General features: G+C 37.8%; 1 non-coding gene across 1 annotated transcript; it reads left to right on the top strand.

Annotated features, from left to right (window-relative positions):
* Positions 1-9,320: 9,320 nt before the first annotated feature.
* Positions 9,321-9,392, top strand: Trnap-ugg. The gene has a single exon. It is a non-coding gene; the product is annotated as a tRNA-Pro (tRNA).
* The last annotated feature ends 6,468 nt before the right edge of the window (positions 9,393-15,860 follow it).

Here is a 15,860-nt window from a genome sequence, read left to right on the forward strand (position 1 = left end):
AGGATCGTTGGATTTCAGTGTGGATGCAAGTGTTCCAGAATGGATTCCTAAGATTGTACCGTTGATCGTGGAATTTCAGTTTGGATCTACAAATTTAAGTGTGAGTCCTGGTATTTTAGTGTAGATCCTGAGGATTCAGAATTGATCTTGAGATTACAGATGTTGGGATCTCAGTGAGGATGGGAAGTGTGGAACCAGGGATTCCTGTGTGGATTCTGGTATTTCAGTGTGAATCCCAGGATTTCCATGTGGATTCAGGCATTCCAGTGTGGAAAATGTGTTTCCAGTGTAAATCGTAGAATTTAAATGTGGATTCAGGGAAACCAATATGGATCCTGGTGTTCCAGTGTGAATTTTAAGACTATAGCGTAGTTATGTGAATGTTGAGATTCCAGTATGGATCCAGTGGTGGGAAGCATCATGCCGTTGACGCAGAATGAACCAATATGAAGCCGGATCCACGTTCACTCGCTCACGATCCAACAGTGACCGATGTGATCACAGATTCTTGCATCGGAGAACCAGAATAGGGTTTCGTTCTACTTCGTCGTAAGAGCTACTATTCGTCGTATCAAACTTAAAATGTTCCACTACGGCGGATATTCCAACTTACCTGCAACATAGATTCATTTTCCGAATGTCATTTTGTGAAAGCTTTTATGATTCGTCCACCTGTACACCAAAAATGCAACGAAACTACTGTATTTCGATAAATAACTTCAGTTCAATTATCCACTTTACACTTTTTCACCGAAATCGCATGGACGAACACGATTTGAGAGAAATGCTTAGCGATCGACATCAGTCACACCACTTACTTGTGACTTACATCGCCGGGCACTTATTTTCACTATGGAAAACCTTCGTACTTCTTCACTGAAGGATTTCATTCCAATCACACGCCGTAAAACTTCAATAAATCCCCAAATTTTACGAAATTTCCTCAACCGCCGCGTATAATTGAGAATGTACCGTCGATGGGGGTGACAATGGGTCTAGGGGGTGAGATTGGGTCAAAACGGAAAAATATGTTTTGTGAAATATTTCAGCTAATAACGCTGATATTACTAAAATTTATAATTCATATGTTAGGGAACATATTATTACACATAATTCATAACAATATACATTTTTAGAAATAGTAGTTTTTGTGTACTACATCAATAAACTTGCATGTTGAAACTAGATAAAATTTACAACATAAAATTTCTCCTGTACAAAGTATCACGCATGTACTCTAGCCTCTATCGTTGTATTAGTAGAATGTTGAAAGTCTTTTCATTACACATCACAAGTATTTTCCGGAATCTGTTTGATTTTCCCACAAAAAAATCATTTTTTTCGGTACGATGTCTAAAACATTGAAAATGGGGGTGAGATTGGGTCAAGCAAGAACGATAGTAAATGAAATTCCAAGTCCACTTTTTTGACATTTTACGGTGCCGGGTGTTCTCTTTTTTCATTAAGATGTGTTTATTCTTTCTAAATACAGCATCTCTGAAACATCAAACAAGTCTACTTGAGTATTCCGTGCATTGAATAACAATACAACGCATTTTGACAACTTCTCAAACCAGCAACTGTGTTTCGTGCGCAGCAACATCGTAAATTTTTATCAAAAGGGTGTTTTTTTTTCTAAATTTGATTATTTATCAGTGTTTTCATATTAAAGAAACATCTCACGGAAGTGCAAATGAGTTGGATCGCTGAAATACTGGGATTATGACGTCAACTTCTGCCTGAAATTTATTGATCGTGGAATGTCGCACCGAAATTTAACTATTTGCGAAGGTTTAAACTAATCACTGTTTCAGTACACCTTTGGGGAAACTGAATGGGCTTTATAGCAATGGGGATGAGACTTTGAAGACAGTTGTAGGGAAAATTGATGTAAACTTGACGATAAATGTTGGGTTTACAGATTTTTTCTCATAGCTCTTCAATTTTCAGTATAATCTTTCAGGTTATCATACTTGTGAAACATCTTAGATATCTTTTTGTCTTGTTTGCATCGTTTTTTGTCAATATTTTTCAGTTGTGAAAGGTTTTGAAATCATATTCTCAAAAACAAGTTATTTCAATTATAGTGACCCAATGTCACCCCCTCTATGGGGTGAGATTGGGTCATTTCTCATTCACTTGTGGTGCCGCTGTGAATAAATATATGTCTTTAATTTTTTGAACAGTTGTTAATGTACCATCAAAGTGCATACATACCAAATTTGAAGTTTATTGGAGTTAAATTGCGATAGTTATTAAAAAATAAATCGCACATATCCCTTTTTGACCCATTGTCACCCCCAACGACGGTAAACAAAGTTCAATCCGTCGTACTGAGAAAAAAAAGTTTGTACGCATCAATGTGTGCGAGACGCTCGACGTAAAAATACGGTTCCTTTGATTGTGTTGTTTTCGCTGTACTGTGAGCAAATGCCAGAATTGTACGGTCAAAAGTAATTGTGTTCATATGTTTGGGCTAAATTTTGGTGGGGAACAATTAATTTTAAAGGAAATTAGTATATTCCATCATGCTGAAGGAATGGAGGGAGATGCCCGTAGATCTATATTTCCTAGTAAACATTTTATTATAGCGTTGATGTATTGTGTTTTAACCACTCAATACATCAAAGTGAGCCGTAAGTAGTGAGACGAATCTGGAAACTGATTGCGACGGAGTTGAAAACGATACGACGGATTGAGAATACGGTAAGATGCATTTTCTTTGCATTATTTCCAAAAAGAGATCAAGATTTATCAAAATGTTATTGTACAAGGCTAAAGCCGTTTTGAGAAAGAATTGTTTGGCATCGGCTTGTATCAGCATCATTCACTGCAATACTGGGAAAATTGCAGTTCTCACTGATCAATGCTTAATGCGATGGATACTAGCACATCACCCTAAACCAAATGTAAAAAAGGCATGATTGCTGGATGAGCAGAGTTTGATCACGGCCGTTCTTTATTTCGTTCATAGCTATTTTTGTAAATAATTGGGTGGATTATGATTATGTGGATACTGGGATTTTAGTGTGGATTCTGGAAATCCATTATTAATACTAGGACTCCAGTGTGGATCCTGAGTCTCGTGTATGGGACTCCAGTGTGGATACTGTGTTGCCAGTGTGGATCCTGGGATTTCAATGTCAAACTTCAAGTGTGAGTACTGTGATTCCAGTGTGGATCCTAAAATTCTGTTGTGGTTTCTAGGAAACCAGTAGGGATCTTTGGATTCCATTGGGGATTCTGGGATATCTGTATAAATTCTAGGAATCTAGTTTAAATTCCAGTATGAATGCTGGGAATCTAGTGTGGATCCTGGAATTGCAATGTGAATTCAGTTGTTTCAGTCTGGATCCAAAAGTTCCAGTGTGGATTCTGGGGTTCTAGTTAAGATTGTCTTACTGCATTGTGGATGCTAGGCTTCTAATGTGGGTCTTAGGATTCCAGTATGGTTTCTTGTATCAGTGTGGATACTGTGAGTGTTGTGTTGTTCGTAGTGCGTCAATGTGGTTCTTGGGATTCCAGTGCGGGAATTGGGATTCCTGTGGGAATTTTGGTATTTCAGTTTGGATCCTGGGATTGTAATGAGGGTCGTGAAATTCCAATACGAAATTGAATTCCAAAGTGGATCTTGCGATTTCAGTGTGGATCCTGGTATTGGAACATGAGTTTTTGGTTTCCAATGTGAATCCTGGGGTTCTAGTGTGGATCTTAGAATTTCCGTCGTGTATTTTAGTGTAGATATTGGGATACCAGTGGGGATTATGAGCTTCCAGTGTGGACTGTGGACCCAGGGATTACAGGGTTTCTAATATGGAAATTCTGTGGGAATCTGGTGGATATCCTTTGAGAATCCTGTTCGATTTTTATTGGAATTCAGTGGGAAACCTTTAAAAGGTCTGTGAGAATAATATGGAAATACCTTGAGAATCGTGTTGTGGTTTTTATTTCTACAAAATATCACCATATTCATAGAAATCATATGGGTGCAGGTCATTAGGTTGAATGCCGTTAGGCCGAAATAACATTCGATCATTTACCACTGTTCCAAATGGCTAACACAATCAGTGTTGTGAAAAACTTAAATTCTCATAACTCACTCCTGATATTTTTCATGAGTGAGCAACTCAGCAGTTAAAAAATCATGGATGGGGCTCATGTGTTTCATGAATTGCCTCGCATTTCCACTGTTTTCTGGCACAAAGCCGTAATTTATTGTTGGTATGGTATAATTATAATAATCCTTCCTAACGTAAACAACAACATTCAGTTTTCACAAGTTTTTGACGGTTTTTATGATTGAATCATTTTTGACGGCATGATTTTGCATGGAAACAACAAGCGTGAGATTTACGAAGCAGATGTCTAATGAATTTGCTCTCGTGGGAGAGCTTATTTATTAAGATTTGAGTGTGAGTCTATCAACACTGAACACAATCATCAGTGTTTTTTTCCCTTATTCTATTCAAAGGCTGTTCTTTCTAGTTATATTTCATAGCGGTTATTGTTGGCGTCTACGTAGGCTTACCAGATGGTATCCCTTGGGAGGACATGTCCTCCTTTTTGATCACATGTCCTCCCGTCCTCCCTTGGACTTAAAATGTCCTCCTTTTTCAGAGTGAGGATATACAATATTTCCATTCATACACACTCAAATTATTTTACGGATTCCTGTAAAATCTCAACAGCTGAACAGTTCGGTGAAATAAATCAACGGAGTACGGTAAATTTTTACAGTATTCGGTGAAAAATCACCGGAATCCGTAAAATTTCGATGGAATTACGGTGTTTTATTTCACCGAACTGTTCAGCTGTTGAGATTACGGTGAAATTCACCGTAAGAGCTTAGTGTGTATAATTTCCTTCTCTATTCGTTCAAGTACTTCAGTATTTTTATTTTGAATTAACTTTGTTCACAATTAAAGCTGTAAGTATTAGGGTAAAACGAGAGTTCACCACGTTTTAAACGTTTGTGTTGTCAAAATATTTTTCGAATCGTTGTTTTCCACAAAAAATATCAACATGTTTACAGCTTTTTTTTGTAATTTTTGTTTGATAACAATACTTTAGAATTGTTTTTGAAATATTTTAGATATGTATGTATGGTTTACGTGGCGATGTGCCACGAACTGTTATGGTTCACGAACTGTTACACTATCCAAATATGGTTCGATCGGCTTATTCGGATCAAGACCCAAACACTGGCCTGTTGAATAAACTTCTAAGTAAAAAATCATTACCCTGCACGTTATAATCTCAATAGAACTATTACCCTGCATTCATGTGTAAAATCTGAGTCATGAATTATTTGCAGTTAAGGTCAATCCGGGGATTTTGAGTTTGGTGTGAGAAAAACCAGATTCGATATTTGGTTGGTGGCATTTTGGGATGTTAGAGAGGAAGCAATGGCATTTGCGTCAGAATATGAAACATGCTTTATAGTCGCAATGACGTGGCCACAGCATCCCACTATTTTGAAACAAAACAAAAGTGTCCTCCTTTTTCAAAGCCAATCACAGGAAATGTCCTCCTTTCCAAAATTTACATCTGGTAAGCCTACGTCTACGTAATGTAAATTATCCTTATCTAACAACTAACAATCCATTCGACCAGAAAATTGATCCGGAGGCTTCTAGGTGACGCAAATTATCCTGACCTATCACTGTTAATAACCTATTCGACTTTGCGGTTCATTAGAACTATCAACCATTTTCGTCCTAATGACTCTTTCGGTCTAACGACCCTTTCGGCCAAACGGCATTCGGCCTAACGGGAGAGATAAGTAAGTACCTATTTATTATTTATTTATTTTTTTTTCACTAAAATTTGGAAGAGGGAAAAACCCCTTTGAGTGATCAATTGAAAAGATCTTTCTCAAAAAGGCACAAAACCTCTTCATCTTATAAGTAAGTACCTACCTCGTAACCATTTGATACTAACGATTTTGGAGTAAAATGAAAGAGGAGAATGTGTATGTGACTACTGCGGCTGTTTGCATGTATGTATGTTTGTATGTGTAAACGATGTGTATGTTTTTTCGTATGCAGGTCACATTCAAGTATCATTATATGGTGTAGTTTTCATAACTTTGTAAGAAATCTCGTTTTGTAGTTTATATTTATGTTAATTCAGTCTTCTCATTTTTTCAATATTTTCCGTGCATATACCCAATGTGTACTGTAACTAAAATATGACCGTAGATTTCCATTTAAATGACAATTTTCGCATTCTCTTATCATATTGCTATACTCCAGAAAGAATCAGGTGATTTACTGTGAATGTGAAATAATTCGGGCGTTAATGGGTTAAGAGGTAACTGAGATAACAGTACTTCCCGAGAAAAGTAAAAAACTGCAACAATTTCCGAAAAAAAATCAGAAAAACTAGAAAAGTTTTGTGATTGACCCTGAAATTTATAATAAATGTCGTTGAAAGGCGGCAGAAACATTGAACATTTTTAATTTGCCGTCAGGCTCGTTTATTACTAAGCTTCTAATTTGAACCCAGTAACAGAAAAGTAGGGCATTCTCGTGATTCACACTTCACATTCCCAGCAACTTACAACTTACTTTCTTCGAGCAAAACATCTCCAACGAACAGCCATCACTGCTGCAAATCTTCCACACTTTGGCACATCCCATTTGTTACACCGATTTTTCTCCCCGATATCTGCCAGAGAGACCATCCTGCCTCTGAAAATCGTAGTTACCCCCCTCCATCCAACCCGCGTTCCATTAAAATCCACTTAGCTATTCATTACACGTTGAAAAATTGCGCTTAATGATAACTATTACGAAAATTATTATCGAAGAAATATGTTAATGTCTGCCTTCCTAATTATGCTAGATGAATTCTGCTGCTTCTGCTTCGGCTGTTGTGCACGATGTTCGTTTTTTACGGATTCCACCAAACTTCTCCGGTAGCCACCCGGAGAAGATAGCTATACCGACCGCGCCCTGATGTTGTGGCATAAGGCCCAAACGTCCTTCAACAGCAGCTGAACGGCTTTAAATTGCTTTCGATTTCGTTTTTAATTTGCATCCCCCTTGAATTGGCACTCGGTTCCTCCTCGCCATCGCGGGAACTTCGACCTTTATCGTTCGAATTTAATATTCATAAATTATCGATGAAAGTTTTTTGCTCTGACACACGGTGCTCTGCAAGATTGATATTAACAGAAATAAGAAATCTTCGTCTAATCTGTGCTGAGTCATCACTGATGACCACTTGTTTTATACGACTAAACTGCCAGCACCAAAATCTCAAAATAAATTAGTGATATATAAGCAGTTTTTCATTTACTTTGATCATCAGAAGCAATATACCTTGAACATTGGTTTACTAGATGCTTGTAACCTCTGGGCGGAATTTTGAAAAAACAGGACAAAATTAAGAGTTTCATCTTACTTGATGCGTAACCATTAGAAGCACTTAACTAAAAATACGAAAAATGAATTTCCGCTCTTTTTGATTTGACATCAGGATAAATTGTTATTCATCATCATAAAGTTGGTTTGCATGTAGCATGCTTCACCAACTGTTCGGCAGGCAACATTGGTGCTCCTGGCTGGAAGAATAGATCAAAGTAATCCAGGCTACTATGTTCTACAGCAAAAAAGCAGTGTTGCTCTGAAAGTAATTGAATGATCATCTCAGCATGATTTAGACTTTGTTATCAAAAATAACAAATTATCCTTACGTCTCATCGAAGAGTGGTCTTAGCAAAGTTGTAGCTGGGAAGTTTTCACATGAGATGAGTGTGTTCACTTTTCAATAGATTATTATGACGAGCAGTTAGAGGACTGAACACAAAAAGTTTGCCTATTCCATAGTAATTTCCATATAAATTTCAAATGGCGTGTGCACAACCAAATTTCTTCCGAATCACTTCAAATTTTGAGAGGATCATATCCATCATAATTGACATCGTTTAAGCATAGGGGAGCAAAAACTTCAAAATTTGCATCAGTCTAAAGGGGCATGTGGGGGAGTTGCAATCATCATTCATAGGCGTCATTTGAAACCATTTTTTTTAACTTCGGGTGTTTTTGTTGGAACGCAGCTTAGTAAATACGCTTTCATAGCTGTCTATTTTCCTTTCAATGCACTAGGCAGCTAGTTAATTTGCTTCATGCTGATTAGCGGAAAATGACTCGCAATTAGTAATTTTTTTGTCATTGGTGGTTTTGCTTTAAACATCCCTCATGGAATAATTCGCATTTTTATCTGATAATAACGATCTAAGAAGCACTGTGTGACTATTTTATCGAAGCGGAAATCGAACGCCAATCGATTCCGGAAGGGATAGGAAAATTTAATTTAAAAAACTTTTTCGGTCAATCCGGAGCACACAGGCTCTAGTGTGGGTGTCGCATGTGGTCAATCGAAATTAGAATCATAAAGTGTCTCTTCTCATCGCGTGTCGTCGCCGTCGTCGTCGTTATCGTTGGGGTAGATCGGAAACTTGCGCGACCAAAGTGCGATGGTGTTCAGTGCAAAATAGCCTGATGCTGGTCATTTTTTGATAGGAGCGAATTAGGAACAGCTGTTGGGAGCAGCAGATGGAGTCTTGGGATAGATTTTGTTGCTATTATTTGGCTGATAGCAATTTGATTAGATTGCATGGTGTGAAATGTACCGTTTTGTCTCAAATTCCGAACAGACTCATATTCCGAACACTCGGTTTTTGTATGGCGATTTGGTTGAAATGTTTCGCTGAAATATGTCACCAAATTAGCTGGAAATGGCAGTCAACTGCAAACCAATTTTAACGTCCTAAAATTTATTTTATACCTCGGGAGTAGTAATGATTCTCTAGTTCAAGGTTAGTAAAACTAGCTTAGATGAATTTATTTGCGAAATTAACCATTTGAATACGATTTATTTGTGCTGTTCGGAATTTGAATCAAGGTGTTCGGAATATGAGACAGATTGAACACAGTGTTCGGCATTTGAATCAAAATGTTGTTCCATATGTTTGCGTAAAATCAATACTAAATAGGTTTAAATGAACATTTTTATCGGCACACCCAACAGCTAACAGTTAGACTAAGCGAAGAAATATAAATGTTCACAAATATCAGTTAATTTATGCTAATCAGATGCATTTGAAGTCACTCTCGGCCTTAAGTGTTCGGAATATGAGTCAAAACGGTATCCAATCAGAAAAAGGCTTTGATAAAACAACGCTTCAAAGCACATTAAAATTCACACAGTCAGCAGTGCGTATAAGTTATTTCGACCGTGCGAAAAATGAAACAAGTTTTCAACCGAGAGAAGTGGGATTTTTGAGACCCTTAGCCCGGACTCAAACCATCAGCGGCTCAATGGTCTAGGGGTATGATTCTCGCTTTGGGTGCGAGAGGTCCCGGGTTCAAATCCCGGTTGAGCCCGAATGTTCTTTTTTTTACTGTACTATTAGAAATTTTAGCGCAACATGGGAAAGTAATTCAACAATGAAGCTTGTGATCACGATAATTTGCTTGTGGAAGCAAATTAGCAAGGTAAATGCATATGGAGCTGTAGAATAAAACTTTAGACATAAACTGTATTGTACAAAGTTATTTGTATTGATTGTGCTACTTTTCCCCGAATGTCGTTTCCCCGACCGCCAATTAAATAAAGATGGAGGCATATCAGATGACTAGTACGTACTAGTACTAGTACCCCCCTGAAATGTATAAAGTTATGAAATGGGCTGTTCGGGGAAACAGGATATTCGGGGAAACGACATTCGGGGAAAAGTAGCAAACCCAACGTAGTCATTTATACAGAGAAGTTTTAGACCATTCAATTTCAAGCAACCTTGTCAAAACATTTTTTGTAGCTCTTAAATTGACCGATTTAGAGCTTTTTTTACCTTGCTACCAACGGTTAGTCCACAGAAAACTGACTTTCTGGTTCCAGTCTGTTCAATTCTTATATCTCATCGAAGTCTAGTGAATATGTGATCGTTTTTTTTTCTTGAAATATGTGGCTGTGGGGGAATATTTTTACGATTTTTGGATAATAATCTTAGTGAAAAAGAGCAGAACTTTCAAAATATAAGTAGGGTTTCGTTCTACTTCGTCGTAAGAGCTACTATTCGTCGTATCAAACATTAAATGTTCCACTACGGCGGATATTCCAACTTACCTGCAACATAGATTCATTTTCCAAGTGTAATTTTGTGAAAGCTTTTATGATTCGTCCACCTGTACACAAAAAATGCAATGAAACTACTGTATTTCGATAAATAACTTCAGTTCAATTATCCACTTTACACTTTTTCACTGAAACCACATGGACGAACACGATTTGAGAGAAATGCTTAGCGATCGAAATCAGTCACACCACTTTCCAACACAAGTTTCTTCCCGCCCCCGTGGGTGACTTACTTCGCCGGGCACTTATTTTCACTATGGAAAACCTTCGTACTTCTTCACTGAAGGATTTCATTCTAATCACACGCCGTAAAACTTCAATAAATCACCAAATTTTACAAAATTTCCTCAACCGCCGCGTATAATTGAGAATGTAAACAAAGTTCGACGCTCAACGTAGAAATACGGTTCCTTTGATTGTGTTGTTTTTGCTGTACTGTGAGCAAATGCCATAATTGTACGGTCAAAAGGAATTGTGTTCATATGTTTGGGCTGAATTTTTATGACGAACAGTTAGTTTTAAAAAGGAAATTAGTATATTCCATCATGGTGAAGGAATGGAGGGAGATGCCCGTAGATCTATATATTCTAGTAAAACATTTAATTATAGCGTTGATATATTGTTTTTTTTTTTTTTTTTTTTTTAATCTTTATTTGAGTGTATTTTAACGCACGAGGTTGATATATTGTGTTTTAACCACTCAATACATCACAGTGAGCCGTAAGTTGTGAGACGAATCTGGAAACTGATTGCGACGGAGTTGAAAACGATACGACGGATTGAGAAAACGGTAAAATGCATTTTCTTTGCATTATTTAAAAAAACAGATCAAGATTTATTAAAATGTTATTGTACAATCCTAAAGCCGTTTTGAGAAACAATTGTTCGGCATCGGTTTGTATCAGCATCATTCACTGCAATACTGGGAAAATTGCAGTTCTCACAGATCAATGCTTAATACGATGGATACTAGCACATCACCCTACCGGAAGATGATGATGAGTAATTCCAGTTGTAATTCGCACAAAGTATTCCGGCAAAACTCCAACATTGTGAGTCTCTGTGTGCAGAATAATGTGAACAGTCACCGATATGGGAATGACTGTGGTAATTTCTTCAAAGATTCGATCCAGAATCTTTAGTGGTTTCCTCTAGTTATTCTAAGTTGATGTTTTCAAAAACCTCAAATTTTCAAGAGCACAAATCTAGAGAACCTGACACTCGTTCTCGCTGAAACTTTTATCGATTGGTCACCATCACCAGGTCACAGTGACCATTGAGTTAAAATTTCTTCAAGAATTCCTCTAAAAGATGGTTTCAAGGATTCCATTGCTGATTCAGGATTCAAAATTCATCAGGATTTATGGATTTTACCATTTCGGGATTTTCATTTTTTTTCAGGATTTCCTCCTAGGACTCCTCCTTAAATTCCACCAGGATTTCCAGGGATTAATCACCATTCCATTATTTATTTCTAATGCTTTCTTCAAGACTTCCATCACAAAATTTTCAAAATTTTCCAAAGATTTATTTAGGATTTCCTCCAGCTAAACTTCAGGCATTTCTAAACAGATTCTATAAGGTTTTTTTTTCCTACGATTCCACCAGTATTTCCATTGAATCCTTCCTACGAAATACATACAGGAAATCCATAAAAAAATTCTACCAGAAAATACACCCAGGAATTGCTTCTATCAAAAATCTTTCAGTTATTCTTTTACTGATTTCCCTAGGAATACGTCCGATAAATCCTTTAGCGATTAATCCAAAAATTCTTACAGGGATTGCTTCAGGGATTCCCACACGATTGTCGCTACAAATTCCTACACATATTCCTATAGAAATACATGCAGAGGTTAACTCCAGGAGCCTTCAGGGATTCCACAAGAAATACCGCAAATTAGGATAATTAGGAATTTCTCCAGGGAATTCTCAGTGTTTTTATGTTGGTTTTTCCAAGGATTTCACAATAAATTGTTCAATGATTTTTCAAGAATTTTTTCAGAAAAATCTTCCGGGGATTCAACCTCTGAGGTTATATCAATGGAATCCCTGCAGGAATATCTGTTGGAATTTTTAAGAAGTTTTCTAAAGGAATACTTAGAGTACCGTAAAACGGGGTAACTTTGATAATGCGGGTAACTTTGATAGTGCAAGACCACCAACATATAAAACGAAATAATATTTCCCCAGTGTTAAACCTGGAAGAACTCGTGATGAAATTCATTGAAAAGCTCCTCTCTCGAAAAATTACTGGTGAATGTTGAAAAAGATCGAAAAAATACTGGTGAAGTCTCAGAAGAAATAACTGCTGGCATTTTAATAGGAAAATGTGGCAGAATTTATTGAGCAATTCCTTCTGGAATACTCAAAGAACATCTTGGCGGAATCCTTGGAGGATTATTTTCATATTTTTTTTGGATGAACCTCTGGATGATTTTTTGAATTCCCGGTCAAATCACCAGAAAAATATTGATAGAGTTTCTGAAAGAATTTCTAGTGAAATCCCTATTAAAATTTCAGAAAAATCCTTTAAAGGATTAAAATCCTTTAAGGTTTTCTTAACGGCAATCCTTGAGAATTACTTGGTCGAATTCCAGATGAAATCCGTGAAGGTGTAATCATTAGAGAAATCCCTGGAGGATTTTTGTAGGGAATTTTCAATTGAAATCCTCAGAGAAAATCTTAGCGGAATTATTGAAGGAATTCCTGGTGAAGTTAATTAGGGTTTCTTGGAGGAATTCCTGAAGGAATCCCGTTTTGAATCCCAGGAGGAACTTCTGATAGAGTCACTGGAAAATATAGTGGTACAGTCCCTAATTACTGATGAAATCCTTATAAGAAATTTCTCGTAAAATCCCTGGAGGAATTTCTGATAACCTCCCAGATTTCCTGGAGGTATACCGCAAGAAATTCTTTGACAAACTTCGAAAGGAATCATTTGTAGGATTTCGGGATGAATTCCTCAAGGAATTTCGGGATTAATTTCATAAGGAATTTCGGGAGAAATCCCAGGAGGAATTCCGCGAGTAATCCCTTGAATAATTTCGGAAGGAAACTTTTGATCAATTCCAGTGGTGCAATCCTTATAGGTAAGAAATTTCTACTATAATCCCTGGAATGCCTGATAACCCTCGAGAATCCTTGAAGCTATTTCGGGAGGATTCTGAGACGAACCCCTTCAGGAGTTCTGAGATTTATTCCTTGAGGAATTTCGGACGCATCCTTTGATTAAATCCGGGAGAAATCCCTTAAGGAATTCCGGGAGGACTGCCTTGAAGAGTTTCTGGAGGAATCGCTTGGAGTGTTCCATAGAGTAACACATGGAAGAAAATTCTGGTAGAATCCCTTAATAAATTTCGTGTGTAATTCATAATAAATAGCTTGATGAGAGCCAGAACAACCTTAGAGGAATTCCTGATGAATCCTTTAGAAGAAATCCTGATAAAACTTCTGATGGAATTACAGATGGTGAATTTCACAATGAAATCTTAGCAGTATTTCAAATGGTATCCATGGAAAGACATCTGATGGAATTCCTGCGGATACTCCTAATGAAGAACTTCTGATGAAATCCCTAGAGAAATTTCTGATGGAAGAGCTTCTTATGGAAACCCTACGGTAACTGTTGATAGAATTCCAGTAGTAATTCCAGGAAGAATCTCTGAAGGAACTTCTTAAGGAACCCTTGGAGGAAATTCTGATAAAATCCCTAGAAGAATTCATGTTGAAATCCCTAAAAGAACTTCTGAAGTAATCCCTGGAGAATGGAATCTCTTAAGGATCTCCTGGGGGATTTCCTTAGCCGAGTGGTTGGAGTTTGCGGCTACAAAGCAAAGCCATGCTGAAGCTGAAGGTGTCTGGGTTCTATTCCCGGTCGGTCTAGGATCTTTTCATAATGGAAATTTCCTTGACTTCCCTGGACATAGAGCATTATCGTACCTGCCACACGATACACGAATGCGAAAATGGCAAGTTTTGTCAAGAAAGCTCTCAGTTAATAACTGTGGAAGTGCTCATAAGAAGGCATCGTTCCAGTGAGGACCTTATGTCTACAAGAAGAAGAAGGAACTTCTGACGGTATGTCTATAGGAACTCCTGATGAAATCGCTGGAATCCTGATACTATGCCTGGCGGCACTCCTTATAAAATACCAAGAAGAACCCTGATAGAACTCCTTGAGGAACTCCTGATTTAATCTCTAGAGGAATTCCTGGTGAAATCTCCGCAGGAACTTCTGATGTAATCCCTAGAAGAACTTCTGATTAAATGTCTGGAGGAACTCTCAATAGAATGCCTGGAACTCCCAATGGAATCTCTGGGGGAACTCCTGGTAGAATCCCTGAAGGAACTTCGAATTGAATTCCTATAGGAACTCCTGATGGAACTCCTCGACAAACTCCTGATACAATCCCTGGAAGAACTCCTTTGGAAAGACATAGGGGAACTCCTGATGGAATCCCTAGATATGCTTTTGATAGAAGCCCTGGTAGAATTCCAGAGTGAATGTCTAAAGGAACTGCTAATGAAATCCCTGTAGAAACTCCTGATGAAATCCCTAAAAGTACTCCTGATGTTATCCCTAGAAGAACTTCTAATGCAATCTCTGGAGGAGTTCCTGGTGGAACTCCTGATGAAATCCCTGGATAAAAACCTGATGAAATCCCCAGAAGTGCTCTGATGGAAACCCTAAAGGCACTCCTGATAGAATGCCTTTATGGAATCCCTGGATAATCTTTTGATGGAATCCTTGGAGACATTCATAAAGATATTCTTGAAGGAACTCTTGATGGAATCATTTGAGCAACTCCTTTTGTAATCCCTAGAAGATCTCCTGATGGAATCCCTAGAGGAACTCCTGATAGATACTGTGGAGGAATTTCAGGTGGAACCTCGGAAGGTACTTCTGATGGAATACCTAGAGGAGCTCCTGATATAATTCTCTGGAGAAATTCCAGGTGGAATCTCTGAAGAAACTCCTGATGGATTCCCTGGAGAAACTTCTGACGGAATTGCTAGGGAAACTCCTGAGAGAATCTTTAAAGGAGTTCCAGGTGGAATCCCTGAAGCACCTCCTGATGATATCCCTATAGGAACTAAAGGAACCCTATTGAAATTTCTAGAGGAATTCCTAATAATATTCCTGATGGAATCTTTGGAGGAACTTCTAAGGGAATCTCAAAAAAAAAAAAAAAACATGCATTTCCTTTAGAAACAGCTGATATAATCTATGGAGAATTTCAAGGTGGAATCTCTGAAAGAACTCTTGATGGAATCCTTAAACAAACTTCTGATGGAATTGCTAGAGGAATTTCTGATGGAATCCCTAGAGAAGTTCCAGGTGTAATCTCTGAAAAAACTTGTGATGGAATCCCTGGAGGAATTATAGCTGGAATCTATGAAAAAACTCCTGATAGAATGCTTGGAGGAATTCCTAAAGATATTCTGGAAGGAACTCCTGATGGAATCATTGGAGGAACTCCTTATGTAACCCCTAAAAGGTCTCCTCATGTAATCCTTAGAGGAACTCCTGATAGGATCTCTGGAAGAATTACAGGTGAAATCTCTGAAAGAACTTCTGATGGAGTACATAGAGGAACTCCTGATATAATCCTCTGGAGAAGTTTCAGGTGGAAACTCTGAAGAAACTCCGAATGGAATCCGTGGAGGAACTCCTTATGTAATCCATGGAGGATTTCCTGATGAATCCCCTAGAG

This window comes from Aedes aegypti, chromosome 3, assembly GCF_002204515.2.
Source record: "Aedes aegypti strain LVP_AGWG chromosome 3, AaegL5.0 Primary Assembly, whole genome shotgun sequence".
NCBI classification, from domain to species: domain Eukaryota; kingdom Metazoa; phylum Arthropoda; class Insecta; order Diptera; family Culicidae; genus Aedes; species Aedes aegypti.